Here is a 14,169-nt window from a genome sequence, read left to right as displayed (position 1 = left end):
TCTATTAAGCCTTGCCGGCCTTGGAAACTCTTTATCTCTCCATCCATTTTGAATGCCAGTCTTGCTGGATAAAGTATTCTTGGCTGCATGTTCTTCTCATGTAGTGCCCTGAATATATCTTGCCAGCCCTTTCTGGCTTGCCAGGTCTCTGTGGATAGGTCTGACATTATTCTGATGGGCTTTCCACTGTATGTAAGGAGCTTCTTTGTCCTAGCGGCTTTCAAGAGATTGTATCTACAATTATGATTCCTCAATTTTACTATGAGGTGCCTGGATTTTTTTTGGAATTTATAATCCTGGGGGGTACTGTTCTGCCTCTGGTACATGAACACTTGTTCCATTTGCAAGATTGGGAAAATTTTCATGAAGAACTTGTTCCACTCTATCTTCTAGACTTCTTTCTTTCTCCTCCCCTTCAGGGATTCCAATAATTCTGACGTTGGAACGTTTCATGGCATCATTTATTTCCCTGATTCTGTTTTTGTGGTTTCTAAGCTATTTGTTCCAGGCTTCCTCCTGATCCTTGCTCTCTATCTGTTTGTCCTCCAGATCACTAATTCTATCTTCTGTCTCAGTTACCCTAGCTTTTAGAGAATTTAGATTAGATTGGAACTCATTGAGAACATTGTGAACCTCATACCTGGTGGCCTTCAGCTCTGCCGTAACATTATGAACATCATCCCTGGTGGCTTTCAGTTCTGCCTTAATCAATTCCGTTTGGTCATCCATGGTTTTCTCCAACCTAGCTATTGCCTAGATAATTATTAGCCTGAATTCTCTTTCCGACATATTGTCCATGTTGATAGCCATTAGCTCTGTTGCAGAAGGCCCATCCTCTGTATTTTTCTTCTGTTGGGGATTCCTCCTCTTAGTCATTTTGGTGAGAGATGACTGGACAGATGTAGCTGGATGTATTGACCGTGGTGCAGTCAAGGTGCACCCTGGAATGCTTCTGAGCACTCAGGATTCCCCACCCAAACGAGAGAAAAAAGAAAAGAGAGAGAGAGAGAGAGAGAGAGACAGGAAAAAAAGGGAAGATAAAAGAGAGTGTTCAGCCCTACATGGGCCCCAGGGTAAGATTTATGACGTATACAAACAAAAACAGACAAACAAAAAGACTGATAAAAGTATATGACGAGAGAAAAAAATATATATATAAGCAAAAAAAAAGTAAGAACCTCATCAAAAAGAACCCCAAGTATAAGATTTATATACCATCAGGACAAACATAAATACACAGAGACACTGGCAGAAGAAAAAGATGGGAGCATGGTTATAGATTCTCAGTGTGGGCGAGGAAGGTTATTTTGATTCTTCCTGGATGTATCTTGATATCTTTGTTAAAGGACTCAACTTTCCTAAAATAAAGGGGGATTAAAAATTGGTTTACCTATAGGGGTAGCATTGCTTGGAGAAAGGGGGTTATCTTGAAGTTTAACTCTATATGAATATTAGAAAATAAAAATAAAAAAGGAATAAACTGGACTAAAGTAAACTAATTTTTTTTAAAAAATTAAAAGAATAGAAAAGCAAAAGTAAAACACATGTATATGTATCAAAAAATTCAGGTTAGAAGTTTATTATGGAATTTGATGTACTGGACATCTCACTGTGATGGTAAATAGGTTAAAAAATTATCTATATAAAAAAGAAAAAAAAATGAACCAGAATAGTGGGAATGAGTTAAAAATAAATGTTGTATCTATGAAGTAGTGGTGGTTGTTCTCTTGTAGTCTTTTTTTTTTTCTTTCCTGATTTGTTTTCTGGGGGAGGGGGCTGCCACGTGGGTTTTCAGTCAATGATGTTCCCTGAGTTAAGCCCTCAGCCCCCCTCAATGGGGTTGGCTCTGAGGAAAACAGTTTTTTCAGGCTTTTGTTCTCTGGAGGTTTTTATGTTTGTTCACTTCTTTTCTCTCGCCTTGACAGCTTTTGATGGTTTTTGGAGGTTTAGAGGAATGCAAACTGCACCCCGACCTCCCGCTCAGAGAGAAGCCTCAGTCTGCTCCCCTGCAGGTGCTGCAGCCTCTGGGCCACTGGCAGAGCAGGTTCTGAGTCGCGGTCCCTGGGGACGCAGGATCTCCTGCTTGTATGCAAAACCATGGCAGCGGCAGCTGTCTGGGCAGCTCCAGACCGCCAGAGAGGTTCCAAGCAGCGATCGCACACTGAGATTTTCCCGCTGGCCGGGGCTGGGACTGCCTGGTCTTTCCAGGTCTAAGAGCGCGGGGCTTGTGCACAGCTCTCCCAGGGGAGGGTGTGGTGCACCGGCGTCTCTGGCTCTACCACGGTGTGGGTCCCAGAACACCAGGCTGGGCATTCCTGCGAATTCCACTGTCTGGTGTGGCTCCCAGCCCCTCACGGGAGCCGGACTCCACTCGTTCTTGGGCGCACTGGCGGCTCAAGGACTAAGACCTGGTTTCTCTGCCACACTCTCTCTGGCTCAGTGCCAGGGTAGGCTATCCTGGGTCTGGGGACTTAAGCCCCTGTCCCTAGACGCCCCAATTCCCACAATTTCCCCCCGCAATCCTTTGCTGTTTTGAGTGCTTTCAACCAGACTCCAAGTTAATGCTGGTCCCCAAACGCAGGACACTCTCATATTGGGGTATTATTTTCCAATTGGTCGCCTCTGGTGCCTCCCTCCCCCTTTTGTTTCTCTTCCGATATCAGTCTGACGTTCCCACTCTGCTTTACCTGCCCACTGGCGTCTTCTACCCCCGTAGAGATCCAGACATGTATAATTCTGATCTCAGGCTGATTTCATGGGTGATCGGAGTTCTTTGGTAGGTAATCAGCTCACTTTAGGGTACAGGTTGAAAAGGCGCCTCTTCCTACTTCCCCGCCATCTTGTCTCCGAACATTGATACATTTTAAAATTATTCCTCAATGATTATTTACTACATTTTAATTAAATTCCCTATTATTCTGGGTGAATCATATTTGGCACAATATTTCAAATTGCCTTTACTGACTTTTTATCAGTGAATCTGAAATGATTCAACTGAGTGAATTTCAATAATTTTTCTATACATCTTCCTTCAATCTAATTACACAATAAAACTGAGCTGAGTCCTATTCAATTTTATTTAAGGATGTTTAGCTCCAGATCATTGATCACAAAAAGCTTCAGATGATATCAGAAAACATTTGCAAATAGCTGTGTTGATAGTTGTGAATATATTCTATTTCCTCATGTTTTACCCAAATCATATTAAACTTCTTGCATTCTTCCCATGGGGATCATGAATATGTTGAAGGAATTATTAACATTTCACAGCTGTCTCCAGTTACGCAGTCCTGTTACTAAGAAAATCACCCTGGAGGTGATTCAGTAGGAACAATGATCAGAAGAGGATAAAAAGTCCATGTTTACACATCCTCATGTTTAAATTGCTTTGTTTAGTGTTTCTTTTCTGGTGCATTATGCAAGCAAATACACATTTTTTTTTATTTATTTAAAGGATTTTCTATTTAGGCTAAGGATTCAGTCTGTGACCCAGTGAAGGGGCACAATTGCACTTGTGTAGTTTCCTAGGCTTTGTGAATGGACCACTGGTCACCAGGAAGGTAAGTATCTATAAAAATGGATATTTCTCCAAACATGCTTTCAAATTCATGACTATGCAATATCTCAGTGTTTAACTTTCAGTTTTCTGTCACTGACTAAAATGTAAGAGTATCCTCTGCTACTTTTAAGATCTTTTGGTGCAGAAAGGATCCTCCAAATATGGTTGCATATACATAACCCTATAAAAATAATCATTTTAATCACAATACTACAATATTGATGAAGGAATAAACTCCGCCTTATTTCTATTGTTATTACTTTTTCAGCTTTTTTTTTTTCTGTTGAACAGTTTCTTCCAAATCTTGGTTGTGAAGGAGTAAACATGAATGTAGTTGTTATCTAGACATGAAACTCATTTTATGAAAGGTAGTGTCAAATGACTGTCTAATCAAATGTGCATTATTTTATTTTAAACACCTCTGTGAAAGTAACCTATTAGAATCTCTTTCTATTAACATATTTTGCATTTTGTTTGATTGTTATTTTTCGATGACCCATGCTTTAAAAAAATAATTCTTTTGAAATACTCACCTGCATTTCATAAAATATCTTCATTTTTAATATTCTTGTTAGGTGAGTAGCAAAATATTACCATCTGTATTTTTTTACCATTTGTATTTTTAACGTATAATCTCAACATACCAGGTAAGATATCTGGGTATTCAGTACATAAATAAATAAGCTCTCAAGTTTTCTTGTTATCTTAATGAATTTTCTCACACATGTGAAGCAAGTAGGGTAATAATTATATTGATTTAGATGCATTTATTTATTTTATTTCTTTTCAGTGTTCTAGAATTCATCGTTTATGCACCACAACCAGTGCTCCATGCAATATGTGCCCTCCATAATACCCACCACTAGGCTCACACAACCCCCTAACCACCACCCCTTCAAAACCTATTGTTTGTTTCTCAGATTCCACAGTCTCTCATGTTTCGTCTCCCCCTCCAATTTCCCCCAACTTACTTCTCCTATCTCCCCATGGCCTCCATGTTATTCCTTATGCTCCACAGGTAAGCAAAACCATATGATAGTTGACTCTCTCTACTTGACTTACTTCACTTAGCATAATCTCTTCCAGTCCGGTCCATGATGATACAAAAGTTGGGTATTCAGACTGCCTGATGGAGGCATAATACTCCATATAATTTATGAAGCATGTTTTTATCCATTTGTCCATTGAATGTAATCTTGGTTCTTTCCACAGTTTGGTGACTATGGTCATTGCTGTTATGAACATTGGGGTACAGAAGGCCCTTCTTTTCACTAAATCTGTATCTTTGGGGTAAATACCCCGAAGTGGAGTTGCAGAGTCATAAGGAAGCTCTATTTTTTTAATTCTTAAGGAATCTTCACACTGTTTTCCAAACTAGCTGCACCAATATGCATTCCCACCAACAGTGTAAGAAGGGCATCTTGGTTCTTTCCACAGTTTGGCGACCGTGGCCATTGCTGCATTGAACACTGGGGTATAGATGGACCTTCTTTTCACTACATCTGTATCTTTGGGGTAAATACCCAGTAGTGCAGTTGCAGGGTCATAGGGAAGCTCTATTTTTAATTTCTTGAGGAATCTCCACACTGTTGTCCAAAGTGGCTGCACCAGCTTGCATTCCTACCAACAGTGTAAGAGGGTTCCCCATTCTCCACATCCTCTCCAACACATGTTGTTTACTGTCTTGTTGATTTTGACCATTCTAACTGGTGTAAGGTGCTATTTCAATGTGGTTCTTATTTGAATCTCCCTGATGGCTAATGATGAACATTTTTTCATGTATCTGATAGCCATTTGTATGTCTTCATTGGAGAAGTGTCTGTTCATGTCTTCTGCCCTGTTTTTGGCATGATTATCTATGTTGTGTGTGTTAAGTTTGAGGAATTCTTTATAGATATTGGATATCAGCCCTTTGTCTGTAATGTCACTTGCACATATCTTCTCCCATTCTGTGGATTGCCTCTTTGTTTTGTTGACTGTTTCTGTGCTGTGCAGAAGACTTTGATCATGGTAAAGTCCCAAAAGTTCATTTTCACTTTTGTTTCCTTTGCCTTTCGAGACATGTCTTGAAATAAGTTGCTGTGGCTGATGTCAAAGAGGTTACTGTCTACGTTCTCCTCTAGGATTCTGATGGATTCCTGCCTCATATCGAGGCCTTTTATCCACTTTGAGTTTATCTTTGTGCATGGTGCCTGAGAATGTTCAAATTTCATTCTTCTACACATAGTTGTCCAATTTTCCTAGCACCATGTATTGAAGAGACTGTCTTTTTTTCACTGCATATTTTTTTCATGCTTTGTCGAAGATTAGTTGGCCATAAAGTTGAGGGTACGTACTGGGCTCTCTACTCTGTTCCACTGGTACATGTGTCTGTTTTTGTGCCAGTACTGTGCTGTCTTGGTGATCATAGCTTTGTAATAAAGCTTGAAGTCAGGTAATGTGATGCCACCAGTTTTATTTTTCTTTTTCAACATTTCCTTAGCAATTCAGGGTCTCTTCTGATTTCATACAAATTTTTGGATTGTTTATACCAGCTCTTGTAAAAATGTCATGGAATTTTGATCGGAATGGCATTGAAAATATAGATTGCTCTAGGCAGTATAGACATTTAAACAATGTTTATTCTTCCCATCCATGAGCATGGAATGGTCTTCCATCTTTTTGTGTCTTCTTCAATTTCTTTCATCAGTGTTCTGTAGTTCCTTGAGTACAGATCCTTAACTTCTTTGGTTAGGTTTATTCAGAGGTATAATATGGTTCTTGGTGCTATAGTAAATTAAAGCGATTCTCTAATTTCCCTTTCTATATTTTCATTGTTAGTGTATAAGAAAGCCACTGATTTCTGTACATTGACTTTGTATCCTGCCACATTACTGAATTTCTGTGAGTTCTAGTACTTTGGGGGTGAAGTCTTTTGGGTTTTCCATATAAAGAATCATGTAATCTGTGAATAGAGAGTTTGATTTCTTCATTACCAATTTGAATACATTTTATTTCTCTTTGTTGTCTGATTGCTGTTGCTAGGATTTCTAGTACTATATTGAACAAGAGTGGTAAGAGAGAGCATCCTTGTTGTGTTCCTGATTTCAAGGGAAAGACTGTCAGCTTTCCCCCACTTAGGATTATATTTGCTGTGGGTTTTTCATAGATAGGTTTTCTAAAGTTGAGGAATGTTCCCTCTACCCCTATACTTTGAATTATTTTAATCAGGAACAGATGCTGTATCTTGTCAAATTTTTTCCTGCATCAATTGAGAAGACCATGTGCCAGTGATCAAAAACTTCCCAAAAAACAGGATCCCAGGGCCTGATGAATTCCCTGGGGAATTCTACCAAACAGCCACAGAAGAAATAATACCTACTCTCCTGAATCTGTTTCAAAAAATAGAAGCAGAAGGGAAACTTCCAGACATGTTCTATAAAGCCAGCATTACCCTGATCCCCAAACCAGGCAAAGACCCCACCAAAAAGGAGAATTTCAGACCAATATCCCTGATGAACATGGGTGCTAAGATTCTCAACAAGATCCTAGCTAACAGGATCCAACAGTGCATTAAAGATTATCCAGCATGACTAGGTGGGATTTATCCATGGGATGCAGGGGTGGTTCAACGTTTGCAAAAAAAAAAAAAAAAAAATCATTGTGATAGATCAAATCAATAAGAGAAGAGAGAAAAACCACATGGTCCTCTCAATAGAAGTATTCATTTGTTTAAGACTCATCCTCAAACTCAACACACACAAAACAGACAAGCATATTAAAAAAATGGGCAGAAGATATGAACAGACAATTCTCCAATGAAGACATACAAATGGCTACCAGACACATGAAAAAATGTTCATCATCACTAGCCATCAGGGAGATTCAAATCAAAACCACATTGAGATACCACCTTACACCAGTTAGAATGGCCAAAATTAGCAAGACAGGAAACAACGTGTGTTGGAGAGGATGTGGAGAAAGGGGAACCCTCTTACACTGTTGGTGGGAATGCAAACTGGTGCAGCCACTTTGGAGAACAGTGTGGAGATTCCTCAGGAAATGAAAAATACAGCTTCCCTATGACCCTGCAATTGCACTCCTGGGTATTTACCCCAAAGATACAGATGTAATGAAAAGAAGGGCCATCTGTACCCCAATGTTTATAGCAGCCATGGCCACGGTCGCCAAACTGTGGAAAGAACCAAGATGCCCTTCGACGGATGAATGGATAAGGAAGATGTGGTCCATATACACTATGGAGTATTATGCCTCCATCAGAAAGGACGAATACCCAACTTTTGTAGCAACATGGACAGGACTGGAAGAGATTATGTTGAGTGAAATAAGTCAAGCAGAGAGAGTCCAGTATCATATGGTTTCACTTATTTGTGGAGCATAACAAATAATATAGAGGACAAGGGTAGATGGAGAGGAGAAGGGATTTGAGGGAAATTGGAAGGGGAGGTGAACCATGAGAGACTACGGACTCTGAAAAACAACCTGAGGGTTTTGAAGGGGCGGGGGGTGGGAGGTTGGGGGAACCAGGTGGTGGGTATTAGGGAGGACACAGATTGCATGGAGCACTGGGTGTAGTGAAAAAACAATGAATACTGTTATGCTGAAAATAAGTTAAAAATTTAATAAAAAAAAAAACTGTAGCCACAATAAATGCACATGGCAACAAGATAATACTAGAGAAAGGATGTGGTGGCCAGCTGTGGCCTTATACCCATAACTAGACCAGTCAATCTGAGGCCAAGAGAACGAGGCACTGTAATTTCCCCAGTTTTAAATTAATCAACTATTGCATAGTAAGATGGAATCTCTAGGATAATGAAGGGGCCGTAAGGCACAGTTTCCAGCTGAAAAGGAAATTTTTTAGAGAATTAAATGTGACACCCACAGATTCAGCTGTTATATAAATTGGTATTCAGTAACTTAAGCATAAATTTCTACAGTCTCTTGTGTAAATAAAGTCCAGGCTGCTTAACGGACCTTATGCCCAGCTTTATTTCCATTGTTATTTATTTAATGTTACCAGTGCTGTAATAAAACATTAAACAGTGGTATTAAAAAAATAAAAGAAGTTCTAGACCCATCTATGCATTGATTGCTGTATTCTGAAAGAACTGATCATAAATATTTGGGTCTTGGATTTTTAATCTATGTAACAAAAGTAGGACATTATTTTAAGAAAATGCACAGCATTTTTAGGAAACTCCATACTCCCATATGTATTTTCCATAGTCTGGGCAAGTTTGTATTCCCAACAATAGTGCAAGAGGGTTACCCCTTCTCAACACCTAAACCAATACCTAGTAGGTCTCTTGTTGTTGATTTTAGCGGTTCTGACTAGAATGAGCTCCTTATAGTTTTGATTTGTATTTCCCTGATGATGAGTAATGTTGAGCATCTTTTCATATGTCTGTTAGCCATCTGGATGTTTTCTTCAGATAAAAAAAAATGTCTATACGTGTCATATATATATATATATATATGCATATATATATATATATATATATATATAATGGATTATTCATTCTTCCTATGCTGAGTTTTATAAGTTCTACATATATGCTGGATACTAACCTTTTGTCAGATTTGTTGTTTACATACATTTTCTCCCATTCCTTAGACTGCTTTTGCTTCTGTTGATTGCTGTCTTTGCCGTGCAGAAGGTTTTATATTGAGGTAGTCCCAATGGTTCACTTTCCTTTTGTTTCCCTTGCTTATGGAGATATATCTAGAAAAATGTTTCTAAAGCTAATGAGAAAGATTATTGTGTGTGTTCTCTTCTAGGGTTTTTATGGTTTGCCATGTCACATTTAGGTCTTTTATACATTTTGAATTTATTTGTGTATGGTGTAGGAAAGTGTTCCAATTCATTCCTTTACATGTTGTTGTACATTATTTTTCCAACACCACAAGAAACATTCTTTTCCCCAATTGGATATTTTTCCAGATTTGTTGAAGATTAATTTACCATATAGCTGTGGATTCATTTATGCATTATCTGTTCTGTTCTATTGTTCTATGTGTCTTTTTTGGTGCCAGTACCATACTGTCTTGATCACTATGGCTTTGTAATATAACTTGAAGTTTGGAATTCTGATTCCTCCACCTTTGTTTTGCTTTTTCAAGTTTGCTTTTTTTATGCAAGATATTTTGTAGTTCCGAGGGGAGACAAGATGGCGGGGAAGTAGGAGGAGACGCCGTTTCAACCTGTACCCTAAAGTGAGCTGATTACCTAACAAAGAACTCCGATCACCCATGAAAACAGCCTGAGATCAGAATTATACACGTCTGGATCTCTATGGGGAAGAAGACATTCCATTTGTTCGTCTGTTTTTGTTTGTATACTTCATAAATCTTACCTTGGGGCCAATTTGGGCTGAGCCTTCTCTTTTATCTTCCCTTTTTTTTCCTGTCTCTCTCTCTCTCTCTCTCTCTTTTCTTTTTCTTTTCTTTTTTATCTCATTTGGATGGGGACTCCTAATTGCTCAGAAGTGTTCCAGGGTGCACCTTGACTACACCATGGTCAATACATCCAGCTACATGCATTCAACCATCTCTCATCAAAATGAGTACGAGGAGGAATGCCCAACAGAAGAAAAATTCAGAGGCTGGGCCTTCTGCAACAGAGCTAATGGCTATAGACATAGACAATATGTAGGAAAGGGAATTCAAGCTAACAATTATCCAGGCAATATCTAGGTTGGAGAAAGCCATGGATGACCAAATGGAATTGATTACGGCAGAACTGAAAACCACCAGGGATGATGTTCACAATGTTAGGGCAGAACTGAAAGCCACAATGCCCTGAATGAGTTCCAATCTAATCTAAATTCTCTAAAAGCTAGGGTAACTGAGACAGAAGTAGAATTAGTGATCTGGAGGACAAACAGATAGAGAGGAAGGATCAGGAGGAAGCCTGGAACAAACAGCTTAGAAGCCACAAAAACAGAATCAATGAAATAAATGATGCCATGAAACATTCCAACATCGGAATTATTGGAATCCCTGAAGGGGAGGAGAAAGAAAGAAGTCTAGAAGATATAGTGGAACAAGTTCTTCAGGAAAATTTTCCCAATCTCGCAAATGGAACCAGTGTCCATGTACTAGAGGCAGAACGGTCTCCCCCCAAAATTATAGATTCCAAAAAAACATCTATGCACCTAATAGTAAAATTGAGAAATCATAATTGTAGATACAATCTCTTGAAAGCCGCTAAGACAAAGAGGTTCCTTACGTACAGAGGAAAGCCCATCAGAATAACATCAGACCTGTCCACAGAGACCTGGCAAGCCAGAAAGGGCTGGCAAGATATATTCAGGGAACTAAATGAGAAGAACATGCAGCCAAGAAAACTTTATCCAGCAATACTGATATTCAAAATGGATGGAGAAATAGAATTACCAAGACTGACAAGGCTTAAAAGAGTATGCGACCACCAAGCCGACACTGCAGGAAATATTAAAAGGGGTTCTATAAAAGAGGAAAAATCCTAAGAATATCATTGAACATAAATATAGAGACAATCTACAGAAAGAAATACTTCAAAGGTAAGATGATGTCAATAAAAATGTGTCTACAGTAATCACTCTCAATGTGAATGGCCGAAAGGCACCCAAAAAACAACACAGGGTTGCTGATTGGATAAAATGGCAGGAACCATCGATATATTGTCTACAAGAGACCCATTTTGAACCTAAGGATACACCCAGACTGAAAGTGAAGGGGTAGAGAAGCATCTTTCATGGCAATGGGCCTCAGAAAAGGCCAGGGTACCGATTCTCATATCAGATAAATTAGATTTTAAACTAAAGACTGTAGTCAGAGATACAGAAGGACATTACATCATTCTTAAAGGGACTCTCCACCAAGATGATCTAACAATTGTAAATAACTAGGACTCCAATATGGGAGCAGCCAATTACATAAGAAAACTATTAATCAAGATAAAGAGTCATATTGATATGAATACATAAACAGTAGGAGATCTTAACATGCCTCTCTCAGTAATAGATCATCCAAGCAGAAAATCAATAAAGAAACAGGAGCATTGAATGACACATTAGACCAGATGGACCTCATAGATATATATAGATATATACAGAACATTCCACCTTAAAATAATTAAAACATTCTTCTCGAGTGCACATGGAACCTTCTCCAGAATAGACCACATTCTGGGTCACAAATCAGGACTCAATCGATACCAAAAGACTGAGAATATTCCCTGCATATTCTCAGATCAAAATGCTTTGAAACTGGAGCTCAATCACAGGGGAAAGTTAAGAAAGAACTCAAACACCTGGAAGCTAAAGAACACCTTGCTTAAGAATGCTTGGATCAACCAGGAGATCAAAGAAGAACTTAAAAAATTCATGGAAACCAATGAGAATGAAGACACCTCAGTCCAAAACCTATGGGATACAGCAAAGGCAGTCCTAAGGGAGAAATACATAGCCATCCAAGCCTCCCTCAAAAAAATTGAAAAATCCAGAATACGCCAGCTGTCTCTACACCTTAAAGAACTGGAGAATCAACAACAAATCCAACCAACTCCACACGTAAGAAGGGAAATAATGAAGATTAGAGCAGAGATCAAGTAGGTAAAAACTAGTGATACAGTAGAACGTATCAGTGAAACTAGAAACTGGCTTTTTGAAAGAATCAATGAGATTGATAAATGATAATATTGATAAACCATTGGCCACACTAATCCAAAAGAAAAGAGAGAAAGCCCAAATTAATAAAATTATGAATGAAAAAGGAGAGATCACAACTAACACCAAGGAAGTAGAAACAATCATCAGAAGTTATTATCAACAGTTATATGTGAATAAGCTAAGAAACCTAGATGAAATGGATGCATTCCTGGAAAACTATAAACTCCCAAAATTGAACCAGGAGGAAATTGACAACCTGAATAGACTTGTAACAAGATTGTAACAATCTTGTAACAATCTTGTAACAATCTTGTAACAAGATTGAAGCAGTGATCAAAAGCCTCCCAAAAAACAAGAGCCCAGGACCTGGCGGAATCCCTGGGGAATTCTACCAAAGTTTCAAAGAAGAAATAACACCTATCCTCCTGAAGCTGTTTCAAAAAATTGAAGCAGAAGGAAAACTTCCCGACTCTTTTTAGGAAGCCAGCATTATCCTGATCCCCAAACCGGGCAAAGACTCCACCAAAAAGGAGAATTTCAGACCAATATCCCTGATGAATATGGATGCTAAGATTCTCACCAAGATCCTAGTAAACACGATCCAACAGCACATTAAAAAAGATTATCCACCATGATCAGGTGGGATTCATCCCTGGATTACAAGGATGGTTCAACATTCACAAGTCAATCATTGTGATAGAACAAATCAATAAGACAAGAGAAAAGAAACCCATGGCCCTCTCAATGGATGCAGAAAAAGCATTTGACAAAATCCAGCATCCGTTCCTTATTAAAATGCTTCAAACTATAGGGATAGAGGGAACATTCCTGAACTTCATCAAATCTATCTATGATAGACCCACAGCAAATATCATCCTCAATGGGGGAACACTCACAGCTTTCCCATTGAGATCAGGAACACGACATGGATGCCCACTCTCACCACTCCTGTTCAACATAGTATTAGAAGTCCTAGCAACAGCAATCAGACAACAAAGAGAAATAAAAAGTATCTAAATTGGCAATGAAGAAGTCAAACTCTCTCTCTTCGCAGATGACATGATACTTTAAATGGAAAACCCAAAAGATGCTACCCCTAAAATACTGGAACTCAGACAGCAATTCAGTAACGTGGCAGGATACAAAATCAGTGCACAGAAATCAGTGGCTTTCTTATACACTAACAATGAAAATACAGAAAGGCAAATTAGAGAATCGATTCCATTTACTATAGCACCAAGAACCATAAGATACCTGGGAATAAACCTAACCAAAGAGGTAAATGATCTGCACTCAAGGAACTACAGAACACTCATGAAAGAAGTTGAAGAAGACACAATAAGATGGAAAACCATCCCATGCTCTTGGATCAGAAGAATAAACATTGTTAAATGTTAAATGTTTAACAATTGCTCTACTGCCTAGAGCAATCTATACTTTTAATGCCATTCCGATCAAAATTCCACCAGTATTTTTCAAAGAGCTAGAACAAACAATCCTAAAATTTGTATGGAATCAGAAGACACCCAGAATCGCTAAGGAAATGTTGAATAACAAATATAAAACTGGCGGCATCACATTACCTGATTTCAAGCTTTACTACAAAGCTGTGATCACCAAGAGAGCATGGTACTGGCATAAAAACAGACACATGGACCAGTGGAACAGAGTAGAGAGCCCAGATATGGACCCTCAACTCTATGGTCATCTAATCTTCAACAAAGCAGGGAAAAATATCTGGTGAAAAAAGACAGTCTCTTCAATACATGGTGCTGGGAAAATTGGACAGCTATATGTAGAAGAATAAAACTTGACCATCCTCTTACGCCATACACAAAGATAAACTCGAAATGGATAAAAGACCTCAATGTAAGACAGGAATCCATCAGAATCATAGAGGATAACATAGACAGTAACCTCTTCGATATCAGCCACAGATACTTCTTTCAAGATATG

This window comes from Martes martes (assembly GCF_963455335.1).
Source record: "Martes martes genome assembly, chromosome: 5".
Classification (NCBI taxonomy): domain Eukaryota; kingdom Metazoa; phylum Chordata; class Mammalia; order Carnivora; family Mustelidae; genus Martes; species Martes martes.
Note: the sequence above shows the minus strand (reverse complement) of the source record.